Source organism: Lonchura striata, chromosome 5 (assembly GCF_050655825.1).
Source record: "Lonchura striata isolate lonStrDom1 chromosome 5, ASM5065582v1, whole genome shotgun sequence".
In the NCBI taxonomy this organism is placed as follows: Eukaryota; Metazoa; Chordata; class Aves; order Passeriformes; family Estrildidae; genus Lonchura; species Lonchura striata.
In genome coordinates, this window is record NC_140707.1 from 25855759 (window position 1) to 25872152 (window position 16394).

Below are 16394 nucleotides of genomic sequence, written 5' to 3' on the forward strand. Positions count from 1 at the left end.
AACTAGATGATCTTTAAGATCCCTTCCAACCAAATCCATTCTATGATTCTGGGGTTACCACCCCCGACCTCGGCATGGGGATGTGTCAATAAAACATCAAAACCTTGTATTTCTTTTTTTTTTTTTTTTTTTTTTTTCCAATAGCAACTCTTCAGTTTTCCGTGACAGTGAGAATTGAGGTGTTTTGAAAAGAAAAACCTTTTGGGGGCAGTGGCCAGTAGGTCCAAGCACACCCTGACACCTGCCCCTGTCCCTCCTGCATTCCCAGCTGCCAGCTGGTCCCTGAGTGGACATCAGCTAGGCAGAAACACTGTAACAAAGGAGGAATATGGATTAAGTTTCCTCAGCAATCTTTCTTGGCTTTTCAAGGCTTCAGAGTTGGTGCTTGGCTTGTAGGGGTGTCACAGTTGCTTCAGCAGTGTGTTCTCAGCTGCAGGAATACTGCTGGATAAACAGGGCTCCCAGGAGTGGCCAAACAAAATGCTCACTCTGTGTGTGTATGTTCAAATATTTTTCTAAGTCTGACAAACGAGAAAATTGTGCAAGAACACCAGTTGACTGAAGACTTCCCTTGCATTGGTTACCAGGTCGTTTCCTGGATCTGTTATCTGAGACCCATCTGACAAAAATTCCTCTACTTCCACACTGCTTCTCCTAGAAACGTGGACACTGAAAGGAAGCTTTTTTCCTTCATTAGCATAAATTCTTTAACATTGCTAGTACTTGATAACTCTTCATTCTCAGTTCCTCCAGTTCTTGCCTTTTCCAGTTTCCCTTTGCCTCTCCAGTGCCCTCATTTTTTTTGTCATATCTGATATTCCCTTCTGGGCATAGCTATAAGTCACATTGCAGCCTGATGTAAAGATGCCCAGTGAGGCCTTAGCTGATGGGAGGGACAGGACAATTTATCTGAGCCAGGCACTGTCTCAGTTAATTTGCAGGGCCTTTGTAGTTCTCGAGCAAAAGGAGATCCAAGTTGTTCCTTTAATGCTTGCTCTGGTGCCTCTGCATGGCATGAGTCTGTGCAGGGTGGACAGTCCTTCTGATCTACCACTGCTTTTTCTTGGGGCAGTCCTGATTTAACCCCTTGTCCTGTAAGAACTTAATCCTTCTCTCTTTTCCCCTTTTTATTCTTATCTCCATTTACTGACTTTTTACTTCTGACTCAGACCTGATCACCTCTTCTGGTTCCTGCTCTCTGTATTATGATTTTCTTGATTTTAAGACTACCTAGTGTGGCTCTCTTCATAGGCAGTTAGTGGCTCATCCCATTTTTGGCATTGTGTTTCCCTTTGTGCTACTGTCTATAAGGTCGTGATGCTATTTTCTGGCAGTCTTATCTGCTACCTCATCACTGCTGTGCTGCTTTCATCAGAATTCCCCTGCTCCAGCTTGAATTTCTGGTATCTCCACTGTGCCCTTCCTTGAGAGGCGTTTAGTATGACTCAGGTTCCTGTATGACAACAGTACTGACAGAGCAATGATTGCTCTTTGACTTTTGTGTGTGCTTTCTTTGGTCCACGTTAGAGTTGGCAGAAACACTTGGCTAAATGCAGACTTCATTCTGCTGACTGTGATCCTCAAGATGAGTGGAGGAAAAATCTCTCCCTCCATCTACAAGAGGAGTTACAAGCAGGCCAGGGAATGGCATTGCAGCTGCAGTCTGTTGCATGTCACTCTTGGGAAACCCTTAACCACAGCTGTTGCCTTTTCCTGTAAATGACAATAGTGTGACATCACATCCCTCAGCAGAGGGGATTTTCCTCCATGTTTCTCCAGTAGAAGAAATAATAGCATTGGGTGGATGTGTGCTGTGGGCATTTTATGGGGCAGTAGCAAGTGATGCTGAGCTGTGCTGGGATTCCCAGGCTGCCCCCGTGGCATTTAAACCCAGCTCTGGCACAAGTTAGACGTCAGCACAAGCGCCTTGATGTGGCCCAGCCTCTTCTTCTGGCAGACATCCTGCAACAAATGGGAACCTCCGTGCTGTGTGTGCCTTCACCTCTGTCCTCCCTGTGCCTTCACTTGCTTCCCAAATTATCTTCACTCTTGACAACCTCTGCACACATTTACATTGTGATGAACTGATCCAGACTAGGCTTGCCACGACTGCCCAACCCAGCCGATCTGTCAGCAGCAAGAGAAGAAACAACACTGTGCCTTTAAGCCAAGCTGATGTTTTTATAAAATACAAACCAGGATAGAAAATGCTTCTTCCCCTTTTTGTAACTCTCTGATATGTTTGATTCTTTGAAAGAATTGTAGAAGTCTGAGAATTTAAAGCTATATCTTCCAGAAAACCAATACAACGCCTCTCAGTTCTCCCATCTCTCCTCTCAAACCTCTGATTTGTGCTGCTGAAAAAGTTTGGACAGATTTGTTCTTTTTCTGTGTACATTTTTAAGCAAGAACTTGGCTAAGTTTTATTTTTCTTGAATACCTCCACTTTTGGATATTACTTGTGACTAGAACTGTTTAGAAAACACTTAGACAATATAAGACAAAATTCCGCCAGAAAGTGCAAGTTTTTAATCAAATGTGCTCAACAATAGCTCAGTCCCAGCCATGCACAGTTCAGGCATGTAACTAATCCTATTAACTTGAAGTGAAGTGTATTAAAGTGTTTAAAGGATTAGAGTCTTAATTACAGGCCATCTGCAGAGGTCAAATATCAAAGGCTGTTCAGAGCCTGAGTTTTAGTATTTTCTGAATGAGAGAATGAGTAATATTTGTGTGAGGTCCCCTTTACCCTTTTCACTCAGCATCCTTTCTGCTGGAGAGTTAAATGGGTGTTCCAATATGGCATTTATTAACTAGGCTGAATCATCCTGATGACCAACAGTCAGGTCTCCAGATTATCAGCTGGTTAGACATTAGCAGGGCTGCCATATATGCCCTAAAGAAGTTTAGGACTTGGAGAACATGGATTTGAACAAATCAAGTCTGCATAGCATAGTGCCAGCCTATTTTATAGCTGCTTCTGATTTTAATTATTAATCACTAAGACTTTTTTCCTTATGTTATGTTAAACAGAAATGGAAAGGAAGAACCTTAGGATGATAATTAGCTGGTCTTGACAGTGTATAACTTAGACGTCTAACTTAGATGTATAAATTATGGTCTTTGGCTCCAAACAGGAATATCAGAAAAATAGGGACTGAAATTGCCTTCTTCCTCCCACCCAAAAAGCATGATCAATTACATTAGGTAATTTCTGACAGAAACTTGTTCAATTTGCATTTGAAACCCAGAAACCAAGGCTGACATTCCCTATATTATTCTCTCACTCTTTATTCATCTACACCTTGAGAAAGCGTTTTTTTACATCTAACCCAGATCTCTGTTGCCCACTGAGCCTTTTCAGATTTAGGGCCCTCCTACTGTGTCTCTCCTTTCTCTGGGATAAACTACTCCAATTCCTCCAATGCTTTCACATAAAACCTCTAACTCTCTATCCCAAGCAGAATACAATACCCTGACTGAAGGTTTTCTAGCCCCAAGCATGACAGTAGAATGGCTTCATTTGCCTGGCAAACAATATTCCTTTTTATGTAGCTCCCAGTGCCATTTGCCCTTTTTGTGGTGGCATAGCTGATTCCTGTTGGGTTTGTGATCCATGCTAACTTTATACAGTGATGCTATCAGACTAGTAAGTACACAACCTGCATTTGTGATGTTAGGAGTTCTGCAGAGAGTGAAAGAACATCCTTTTAATTATTTCCTTTCCCCTACTGTAACTTGCCAAGTGTGCTTCGATCCTAGCCCTGTTCTCTAACTCTCCCTGCCCCTCCCAGCCAGTGGGGCTGGCAAGAAAGTTGTCTGCTCCAGCATCTAAATTATTTAATGAAAATATACAATTTCTGGTACTCCTGCAGAATTTCTGCTTGTTGTGTCCAGCCAAGTTAACAACATGCTCATGTTAAATATTTCAGTCCAGTTTACAGCCATTTGTGTTTTTCTGGACTTGCTTGTGAGATGGATGGCCACGTGAGACAGTGTTAGAAGCCCTTCTAAAACCAAGAGCTGGAAATGAGCCTGCTTGACATAATTTATTCTAGGCAAAGTAAACATAGAAATTTCTTTTCTAGGTACTTAAATGTGTCTGTGGAGGCAGAGGTTTAACTCCAGCACCTCATTTTTTAATGACTCAGCAGGTCACAAAACAGGTACAGCTTCTTAACACAGGAATTCAAGCAAGAAAGAACTTGAATTCCTCTGTATGTGATAAAAAATTGTTTTAATCTAAAATATATGAATTTCAAATCCAGAATAATCACAAAATATCACTTTTACATTGCTGTGCAGTAGGGACAGAAAAAAACTGTCAAGAAACAAACTTCTCTAGTCATTAAAAATGATTTCAGGTAACTGTCTTAGGTTCTTTTAGGACAATGTTCAGCTTCATGCTTTAAACAAAGGCAGTGAAATACAGGGATAAATGTGAACAAACAGGTTGCACCCCACCAAGCAGTGTGTCACACTGTGACTGCCTGTGAGCATTCAGCATACCCTAAGGATAAACTGTATTATGAGAGTGAAGAAACAGGCCCTGTGGACCACCCATCAAAACAGAACTTTACTTGAAAATAACAACTTGTTGAAAAATTCCCCACATGAACAAAAAAAAAAAGTAGATCTAGCAGAGAGTGAGGATAATGATATTGAATAACATCAGCTGGTGAAATATCTGTATTTGCAGAGTATTCTCCCCATCAGAGAAGAAAGAAGATTAAGAATAGAAAAAACAAACAAAAAAAAATACCCAACCCCCCCCCCCCACAAAACCAAAACTGAACCAAACCAAAACACTCCTCCCAACAAACAAACAAACAAAACCCCAAAAAACCAAACAAAAAACCCCCAAAACAAAAGTAAAAACCCCAAAGAAAATAAAACAAAAACAACAACAAAAAAAGCCCAAATGGCCAAACAATTAGTAGTTTAGCTTATTCAACGTTTTAGTAAACAGAAGTATATTTAAAATGCCTGCTGTCAAGAATCCCAAAAGATGAATGTATGGGAAATAGACAAAAATAACTAGTCTGTAATATGTATTCATATTGTTTTATGAGAATTCAACATTTTAGTAAACGAAAGTATCTTTAAAATGCCTGCTGTCAAGAATCCCAAAAGATAAGTGTATGGGAAATAGACAAAAATAACTAGTCTGTAATATGTATTCATATTGTTTTATGAGAATTAACTCCTTTCCAAAGATGCTAAAAAGAAGGCAATGAAAAAAAAAAAACCCATTGCAGAAAATGTGGAAAACGGAGTATTTAAACATTGAACAGCAGGCACGTGCCCAGATATTACAGAGTTAATAAGAAAGCAAACAACACATGTAAGAGACTGCAGAGCAGTAAGGACTTTGTGACAGGATTAGGCTGATTTAAGATGACTGGAGAAACATGAAAGATCGGGAAGAGCATCCCAGATGAGCAAGCAGGGGCTGAGCGCCAGCGGCCGCGGTTCCGAAGCCTTTTCCAACAGGTCCATCCTTCAGCGCGGGCAAGCGCTCCGCCCTGGAAAGCGCACTGAACCCATCCCCCCGGCTGCATTCCACCCGAGCTCCCAGGGACCAGCTGGGACGCCAGCTCCGAGAAATGGGTATGGCAGGAGCAGGGAAAGCCGCAGCCAGCGCTGCTGAGAGCTGAGTGCCCCATTTCCAGAGAGATGCCTGTAGGCTGTGCGGCTGCTTCGGCGGGGCGTCCCCCTCCGTCCCCATCTCACACGGCAGCCGGCACTGCCAGAACGATGCCGTGCAGCGTCACTGCCGGCACGCCAGCTCGCAGAACCGCTGAAAGAATAAATCAGAGATAAGAACTGAAAACAAGGCTGGAAGTGACGCAGCGGGGGAACGAAGGCTCCGTCCCGCAGGGCCGGCTCGGCCGCTGCCCCTCCGCGGCGCTCCCCGGCCGGGCTGGCGACAGCAGGTGGCGGCCGCGTCCTTGGCACGGCGGCACCGAGCCCACGCAGAACGCTGCTGAGAGAGAAGTGAACGACAAAAAGAGCATCTCAAAGGTTTATCTATTTTATTTGAAGCGCTTCATAATAATACATGCCTGCAAAGCTGAGAAACGTGTGTTTGCCACATGCAGTTGCAGATGGTTGTGGCATCTGATGCAGATCAAATGGATGGTACATTTTCTCATATTGCTCAGAAGCCAAAATATCTTCTTTTCAAATGCACAGAGAATTATTTGGATTTATTTCCCAACTGAGAGCCTGATTTAAGGATTCTACTTCATTTTTTGGAAGGGCTATGTCACTTCTGAAAGTTAGGCTCCTAGATGTTTTTAGAGATCTCTACTATATTACACATGTAAATAAAAATATACAAACCTGCCAAATGAAAGCAATCTAAAATGAGCTGTTTCTTGAAATGGTGTTCCACTACTTATTGCACCTCTTCATCTCATCCTCTCCCTGCCTTGAAGAAACTCATGCCCTCAGCAGCAAATACCCCCACCCTCCAAGACCGACAAATCCAATCTCCTTTGCATAATATAAGGGAATGAGCTCCAGAATCAAGAGCATAAAAACCCCTGCACCTCCCTTGGAAATCAGTGTTATCCTGAGTGTTTTTTTTGCTCATGTTTGGAAAAATCAGATGGAAAGGCAAGTTCATTATATCTTAGCCTGATTTCACACCTAACTTCCTCTCACAGACTGTTTTCGCTCCTTCTTTCACATGTATGAGGCTGGAGATGGTTGTGGCCCTGCAGCCTCTATGGTGCAAGTCAGGAGCCAAGGGAGTCTCAGCACAAGCAGTGCCTTCAGTGACTGTGTCCATCTCCTGAACATGGCACACAGACCTGGATCCTAATAACAGGGTCCATCAACTGTCCCAAACCAGGCAAAGTTAATGAATCAGGGCCAGGGGGCATCCAGGAGTAGCAGAGGAACAAGGGCACCAGTGACAAGCTTGACACGAAGCTCCATGGTCCACTCAGGAGATGGGGCTGAGGGCAAACCTGCAGCACAAGTCAGGGGTTCACCTTGGAGCCATGGCTAGACATATGCCAGCTCCAGTATGGATATAGGAGTCAAAACTGGGAAAAAACTGCCACCAGCATAGGTCTACAGTCCACCCAGGAGGCTGCTCTTGGTTTTCCACCCCTGGTGCCTTCAGAAGCTCCATGTGCCCCTTCATGGCGTTTCCTGATGATTTCACACTTTTATCCCACCAGTCACACCCCATTCATGCCAAGCTTAATGTTTGCATGTCCAACCCCCATGGCTGTAGTGCCACGCCAGAGGAGGACTCTTGACCTGGCCAGGTTGTAAACAATTCAGTGCAAACTGCTTAAGTCATCAGGAAGGTCACCAGAAGCTGGTGCAGACTGAAAGCAGCAGTATAAGATACTACCTGTGAGAAGCAGATTTTAGCAAACAGGCTGCTGCCTCCTACATGAGCTCTGTGTTTTGAGCGTAGCCCCCATACTGAGAACTTCACAGCAGCGTAATCTCACACACAATTTTCTCAGCAAGGTTCTCTGCAGGCCTGAGCTGTATTTACCATGCAGTTAGCATAGTCAAACATTGAGAGCATTATATTTGAACCAATAAAATAGATTCCTGATTATCATCTCCTGGTAAGTCTGGCTTTGTGCAGTGTGCTGAGTCTCAGTGCAGGGATTGTGAACTTGGAAAAAAGAACATAAGGTCATTTGGAGCAAAATAGGTCCAGTTAAGCAAATACAAGTGTACTTTCATTCCAATACACTCTCAGCAAATAATTTGGTTTCATCTATTTAAACTTTTATGCATTTTCTTGTTAGCTAAACTTATTTAAGCTCTATTCTACAGATATATCTCGTATTTCCTAGAATGAAGTTGTAATTTGTGGAGCATATTGTATTAATTTGGTATAAGTTCGAGAGATAAAAACATGTGTAATTGTAATGAATGATATTATAATTTCTGAGTTTTCTTCAAAAAACCTATCTTATTAACAGTGCTACATTGAAGTGGACCACCATTTTATCCTGGCACAAAAATATAAGGGAAAAGCAATCCATTTTGTCAGAGCATACCTTGGTAAATCTAATTCCATTCCACTAAATGAACAGTGCAAAGAGGATTGGAACTTACCAGGAAGCACTGAACGAAAGGTCAGATTTGTAGCAAGCATAAATCAAATTCTTGCATGGCTTAAGCGGATTTGTGCCCATATATACTAGTCAAGAATCTGGCTCATTAATGACTGGATGAATTACAAATAGAGCATCAAGCAGGAAGTTTGAGTTTTAACACGTATTTCCTTGACTTGTTAGCTTAAATCAGATTCTAAATATTCTGAAGATTTTTTGTTCACTGTATCTGAGGAGCAAGCTAGTGTGGAATTTGGTTAAATTCCCTCTCTTGAAAGCCATCTTTTCAAGCAAGGTCTGTGTGGTGCTTCTAAACAGCTTGAGCACAATGAATTATTGTCAGTTTTTCCAATCCATACATTTCAGATTTTGAAATGTAGCCTTTGGGACAACTTAAATAACACAAAACCAGTTGATTGATTGCCCAAGTTTGTGATGATTTGGTGATGCTCAGCAGGAGATGATTTGGTGTTGCAGACTCACTCCCATTTGAAGCACTCTACTCCAGGTAGTGCTCTGTGAATGTTTAAAGAGCTGCAGTACACAGGAATTGAGCAGAGGAGGAGAACGGGGAGGAGCAAACCCTTGCCAGGATTTGTGCAGAATTGCAGGAGACTGAAAAATCATCTCAGAGGGTTTTACATTTGGCATGGCTGTGCAAAGCTTTTCTTGAAGCAGGCATCCCACGAGCATTTCTGGATGGCCTAAGCCAGCACAGCTGCTGGGAGAAGAAACCTCTACTCAGCCTGTATCTCTGACTTATTTTTGCTGGCATCAGGATTTGTAGAATTGCACAATAAAGCTGACCAGGAGCCATCCAGCTGGAAGCAAACCTAACAAGAAGTTCATTCCCCCGAGGCCACAGCTTTCAGCAGTGCAGCCAGACTTGTTCATTGAACTCTGCTCTCCCAGCGGGCTGCAGGAGGTTAAGGTCACTGCTGTGCAGAAGGACACCTACCTGCCATTTTCACTGCCAAATAGGCCCAAGTGCAGCTGGGACAATGCATTCCAGGCCTGGCAGACTTCCTTGGCCAGCAGGGTGTGAGGGAGGATGGAGAGGGACAGGAGAAAAACCTGGACCATAGGGAATGCCTCTGCTGATCAAAGATAGAGGAGATCTTTGAGCACTTCACCTCTGGGATCTTTGCCAGGCCCTGGCAAAGTCAGATTTGGTTTGTGAAACCCAAAAACTGCTCACAGATTTTTTTTTCCCTGGGGTATCAACTAATGAATAATGAATGTGTTTATGCTGTGCCATTCTCTCAATTTCCGTTCTTGTTGCTAAAGTTGTCTGACTTAGACAGGTTTTGTTCTGTCACCTTGTTGTCTGTAGTCAGATCCTCTAGGAAAGTCAAACTCCTGGATATCATTCACTGCCACAGGGAGTGAAAAATCACAGTGTTTACTGCATAAAGTGCTAAAAGTGAAGAAAACCTCTGAAAAGAAACACCATTATTGATCAAAAAGGTAATTTTTAACTCAGAAAAGTGCTTTGAAAGTGCATTTGAAAGAACATGCATATTTAGAAGCAGACTAGCCTAGTTGCAAGATTGTGCTATTTTATCTCAAATACTTCAAGGCAGGTCTGTGGCTTGAAGGGAAACTTTGTGGAGAAGCAGCAGCCACTGTAACCAGCTGTGTTGATAAGCAAGTAGGAACTCCCTCATGGCATCCCTTGCCCGCCTTATCTTTTAGATGAATCAAAAAGCAGAGGCCACTTCCACTTCCAGATGCAAAATCTCTTTTTCTTACATCCATAGGAGTTTTAGTCTTCACATGTGTCTTAGCTAAATGCTCTTACTAATTCTATTCCACTCATATAAATTCCCTGGAAGTTTTCAGTTCAGTTAGTTAAATAAACCATAATTTCCTGCCTGAAATGTCAGCTATTGTGGCCCAGGGTTCCCTAAGGGTCTCACCGCCTTTAGATCAGCTGCTTCGCAATCTGAGCACATTCACCTCTTTCTTTACAGCATTTTTTCTGCTTGCTTTTAACATAAAGACTTCCCCCACACAGGAAATCCAAGTTTTAAAAGTAAAGATAATAGAGAAGTCGTTCCCTTCAGCATCAAAGGGATTACAGGAAGCAGTGTAACTATGGCGCTGAATTGTAGATACAGCAAGATCCAGTTCATGTCACTCAAAGGAGACATCCTTTGGGATGAACGGGGCATTTCATATGGCTTAGGGACATTAAAAAGTTACGAGTCAAGATTTGTATTCACTCTTGGAAGTTGGAAGCCTCCACCATATTACATCATCTATTTGGCCTGTATTCCCATGCTGCCTCCCTATATGGGTTTCTGGATATCTGCTTTTTGGTAAGCAGCCCCAAAACCTTCTGAAGATCTTTGGACTTTCCTCTATAGGTGAGGAGGTCAGGGCTCCCTTATCAGGCAAACTGCTGACCCAACAACAAGGTGCAAAGAGCTGCAGATTTTGAAGCTGCAGTTACAATTTTGACTTTTTCCTGAGAGTTAGCATGCTAAAGGTGGGGATGCTTACCCTCCTTCCTGGTAAGGAACAGCCAAGGTAACTGTCTCTCCTATTCATTGCAAATACTACTCATCACTCAAATAAATAAATGCAGCTTTTTAGGGAAGTGCTCCTGAAGCTGCTGAGCAGTGGGGCAAAGGAACTGATACCTTTTGGGTCGAGTGCTAGAGAAATGAGGTGTCTGACATGGACTTTTCACTCTCCAAGCAGCTCCCAGTGTGGTAGTTCAGTAGCTCAGAGCTCAGCCAGGCTGCAGGTGCCCTTCTCTCCCCACCTCTGTTTGGATCCACACAACCTGAGCCTGGGAGCAAAGGCCACAGAGCTGCTGGCATGTTTTGAAATATGATACAGGCAGCAGCAGGAATCCAAACACTGGAGGCGGTTCTAACTGATGCAATAGTAACACTGCACGCCAGAAGCAACAAGATCTCCTTCTCACACAGCAGAATGAGTGACTCTTGGGACATTTTTCCAAATACTCATATACATGAGGATAGATGGCTGTCCTATGGAAGGACCTGCAAAGTGCTTGGGGCCCTGGCTACAAAGCTGGGCAGCTCCCCTGTGTGGTAGGATAGGAAGGTCTCAGCCTCAGAGAAATCCCCAGGCCTGGGTGTTGCCAGAATGGCCCCTGCCTTCTCCTCACCCCCAGGTCCTTTCTTGAATGGGTTCACAACATGTTCAGAATTAAAGGGCAAATCCCAAGGTCCTTAGTGAGGCAAAGCTCCTGGCCAGGTGTGTGTTTCACAATCTAGACCACACTGGGTAACCAGTTTGTAGTGAGAAACCTCCCCAGTTTCTGCAGTTACCTGAACAATACCTGACTGAAATCCTGCCAGGTGCACAAGGATGACCTTCCTGATGCCTGCTCAGTATAAACTCTTGTCACAAAGTTTTCCCAAAGCCCACACAAAAAAGCAAGCCACTGGATCTTCTAATTTATACTTTTTGAATCTAAACCAGTGAGAGGCTCCTGATGTGCAGAGCAGAAGATCCTCACAGGGCTGGGGAGCTCTCTGGGCCTGGCCATGCCTTGTCCTGCACTGCTCAGGGGAAGGGAGCTGTTGTTCTTTCTTGGCCAGTTTCTAGAAGAATTCAGTTTTTTTTCTCCACCTCGCTCTAGTTGTCATCAATTTTATGTCACCTCCTGGCAGTTGTGAGTCGCTGTGATATTAAAGAAAACATATTCCAATAACAGCATCAACTTTCTTTCCAAGTTGGAGTGTTAAAGAAGGTTTCCTGCCTCTTGAATATTCCGTGTCAAAAAACCCCAAAGCGTTATCACTTTTGCTTGTAGAGAAAAAGATCTGAGGCCTTACACTTCTGTATAAATGAACATTATAGAATAAAAACTTGGTACTACTTCTACTGGCATTGAAATTCAAGTCTGTAACATGTGGGAGACACGGCTTAAGAAGTACCTCTAAGTACTTAGGGAAAATATTTATTTTTATTTGGAATAAAAGGAAAATTTTACCATCTGGCTTTGTGACAGAGAAATTTGTTTTTAGAACTAAAATGTGGATTTGCTATAATCATCTCTTCTCATTTGATGCCTTGAGAGGCTGATCTGGAACCAAGACTAGACAGAGCTAAATGGACAAAATAGGTATTTATTGAAAGGCTTTAAAAGGATACACCTTGATCAGCACAAGAGCCTGGCCACAGCTACACCCAGGTTAAATCCAAGGCGGATCCTGGTCATGAGTTTTTACACTCTTAAAAGTTTTGGTTCACCTACATATGGGGTTCAATGATCCAATTACAGCTCCAGGTTATGAAGTCTCACCCCCCTGGCTTGCCCCCTTCCTTTCACCATAGTTTGTGCTTTTTGGGTGATGGTTGTCCTTGATTCTCTAGCTGGGAAGGGATAACTGGGATAACTACCCTGTGAAGAGAACTTACTAACACCTAATACGAAGTTTCAGAGTAACATATCAGGCAGCAGAGAATCTGAAAAATATAAAAGCTAAACCCCAAGGCATCACATTCATTTTTTTACCTGAAATTCAGGGAAGAAAATCACTTACAATTCAGCTGGGCTATGTTCAAGCATTTGCTGAAAATGCCTGGGGAAAATTCACAACTCTGACATTTAATGAGCACAGCCAATGGCTCTAAGAAGTTTGACTGGCTGCCAAATTGATATGTCTGTGTATTCCAATAGTGGCTGTTATATCTCATTTGGGTTTGTTTTTTTTTTTTTTTAGCCAGTTTGTTTGGCAATCATGCTGAAGCACTGCAAAGTGGACACAAGATAGGAACAATGCTAAGCAACCAGATGTAAAAAGACTGGAGCAACAAGAAAGCATATTTGTTTTTCACTGTTTAAACATGATTTACCAGCTGGGAAGCTCTCTTGCAGGATATACTGCAGTTCCATTAAGCTAATCCAGAGCACAAACACATTGCCCAATGTAGTCTTGCAAACACACCTCCTGCAAATATGCCTGCATGCAGGAAGTGATACAGCAGGAACAGATTAGGTGACAGTCACTGGAGACACAGATGGGAATGAAGGACTCTCTAGGAGGACTGGGACATTATGAGACATAGACCAATTCTAGGCAGAACTACACTTCCCCACGTGTAAGGGATCTGCATCCACCTGTCAGCAGCTGCTCTGAGATCCTGTGGTATCACTGGAGCACTGTCACACCCAGGTCAGAGCTGGGTGATGAAGAGACAGAAGGGAAAAGTGCCAGAAAAGAGGTGCTGAAGTCAGGACTTCGGCTGATCACCGGGAGTATTGCATAAATGCCAAATTTGGAGGCCCTAAATACAAAATTAAGACCCTAAGTAAAGGCAGCAAAAACCCCTAAAGTCCTGATGTGGGGACCATGACAGGTACTGCAGTATTCACAATGGAGTTGCAGAGCCTGGCTCTTCTCTGCTTTACTGTTGGGCTGTCAGAGGGTGTTGCCCAGCTGGCCTCCCCTACAGTAGCCAAAAAACTTCTGCCTCCCCACAGTGATTAGAAATATGGGGACTGCCAGAGAGCAAGGAAACACAGGCTACCCTCTCTACTGCTGTTGGTTTTACTGATGAAGCTACTTGGATAAGTAACTTTAGCTCAACATCACTTGAAAAAACTCAGAGAAGACTATTAACGGCAGAGGTCTCTGCTGCATCCCCTTCCTACTGCATGGCATCCTTCCAGCCTGTAAATGTTGCCTTTCCTTGCCAAATCCAAACCTTTATTGGTTTTTGTATGAAAGCTTCTCCTTTTCCTGGTCTGAGAAAAAGAATGTGCCAAGCGGAACAGTATAAATTGCATCACGACGTGGGATAATGTCCCCCAGAGCTGCCAGGCAGGAAACTGCTCCTAGTTACAGTATTAGAAAGCAGCTCCTGAAGCAGCAGCTCATTAACTGACCTTGCTTTGGCCTCTCCTGTGTCTGCTTTGACACATGTCCAAGATTTAACACCTCTACTGCCTCTATGTTAGCCCTTCCCTTACTCCTTCAGCCTTATTCCCAGCTCCTGAAGCTGTGCTGTCCCTCTTGGCCCAACACCCTTGCTCAGTGGCTGCTCTCCTGCCTCTTCCAGGCCTCCTCTTCAGCTCAGTTATCCAAAGGAGAGCAAGGAGGGAGTTGGGATAACATTGTCCCTGCCCCTGCCAGCCCAGCTGGGAAGGTCCCTGGCTGCTCACTGAGCTGCTCCCAGGGAGTGCCCTCTGCTCAGGCTGCCCACTGCAGACCCCACCTGGAGCTCCCCTGACCCAGCAAGGTGGGACAAACCCTGTGCAGCAGAGCCCTGGGTTCAAGGGCTTAGGTGAGGTTACTTCCACCATCACTGAGTTAATAGATTTTCTCCAGTGCTGTTTTATACTTGATCATCAGAAAATTTTAGGGATAAAAATGGCTATTTTCCCACTCTTGGAAAGGAGTGAATCTTTGCTTTGTAGGATTTATTTCTAGGCTTGTGACTTTGCAAGAAAAAAAAAATCAATCAAAATCGCATTGTTCTGATTCCCATCACATCCTTTTTGTTCCTTTCCCTCTTGAGTTTCCAGGCTGCTATTTTAATAATCCTTTGCAGTTGAAGTCAATGCCATGCGACTCTGAAAAGGCTGAAATCCTAGCTTTCCTGAGGGAAAACATTTCCCCACACATCCCTATGGGAGACATCAGAGTTTAGCCATGTGTCCAGTAGCTCAGGATGATTCTTGGAGATGCTTCACCTTGTCTCTTTCCCCGTGTTGCTCTGGACATGGTAATTCAAAACCACAGCAGACTTCCATGCCTCCAAGTACAGGAATGTGATAAAGTACAGGGGCTTCAAAGAGCTGAGGTACAAGGGAATGTTGTGGTTAAAGGCTGCTCTGTGTTTTACATTTCTGTGGTCTATTTTTAGCAGCTGTGGTTGTTGTGTACCACAACCCTAGGTCACCTCTGAACTTAGAGTCACAAATATGAAACTGAAAAACAAATTAACTGGATCCACAGACTGGCCAGAAAGGAATCCTCTCTCAATATTTATGGACCAAATAAATAGAAACAACTGTAAAAATGTCATTTTGTTCTCTGTGGCTAAACACAGGCCTCCTCTGCTACTGATCTTTTGGCTGTACAATAAAAGATCCCAGCAGCTGTGCTGTGAGTAGTTGTTGCTGGAACTCTGAGGTTTTTTTAGGTCAGTCCCACAAAAATGTTATGGCTGTTACAAAGTTCTAGGGCTGACTGCCAGGCTTTGCGCCTCTTCTTTTATGCTTGAGCCCTTTTTTCACTTAAACCATTGTTATGTCAATGTACCAGTTCTGAAATTAGTTGCTTGAGCATAGTTGCTCCTGATTTGCATCAGTGGAAGTCAGAAGAGCATCAGTCCACTCATACTCTGTTTTCTTGGCCAGTTTGAAAGAGAGTCAACCCAAACCAACACACTTCTCTAGCTGCAGAAGCAATTCAGTATCTCATTGTATCTGTTCCTTTTGTTCTTTGTCTGTGCATGCAGAGAGGCTTTTTCCCACATTTGCTATTTGAGTCCATGTTTTTTTCATGCCCAGCTTGTCTGACAGCCTTTACTTTTCAGTTACTCTTTTTAAAAATGTCTCCAACCTCTCTCTTTTGCCATCTCAGAGAAAAGGCACAACTGCATTATTGTAGTGAGTGAATGCATTTTCTCATAAATGTAGCTGAATGGTAAATTATTTAAATATCTTAAATACTCTCCTAATTGCAATAATGACATGCTAGGAATAGGAGTGAGAGGAGGATTTATATTCAGGCTCCTGAATTTTAGTGAATGAGTAATCAACACTCCATTACTTCCTACAAGGTTAAACTTTTTTTTTTTTTTAAAGCAAATGTTACTGTAAAACACCCTTTGCACTAAAACAAATGGAAACCCAAATATGGGCATTCCTGGTGAACTTTAGATCATACGAGAGCTTTGTGGGTCCCTTGGCAAGGGAGAAACAGACCTGAAAGGCTGATGCCTCAGGGCTGCCCACCAGCCTCTGCTCCATGCTTGCCCCGTTGATCCTGTCACTCCTCATCTTGTGTGCTATTCTGGTGCTGGTGTCAACACCTGTGCTCCAAAGCCAATGCTCTGAGCCAGATCTGGGGGCAGTTTGGGTTAAAATGTAACCCAGCAAAGTATGTTTGCTTGCTTGTCTGTGTGTGTGACTATTTGAAAGGCTCCATTTCCCCATCTGATTCATGGAAAGGCTGTACCAAGGTCTGTGCTGGCAGGAGGGCAGGCAGGAGCAAGGGGAAAATGGACCAAGCCCAGGAGCTGGGGAGGAAAACATTTCTGCCTGGTATTGCTGCCACGTGTTGTATCTTCTGGAGCCAGTGCCTT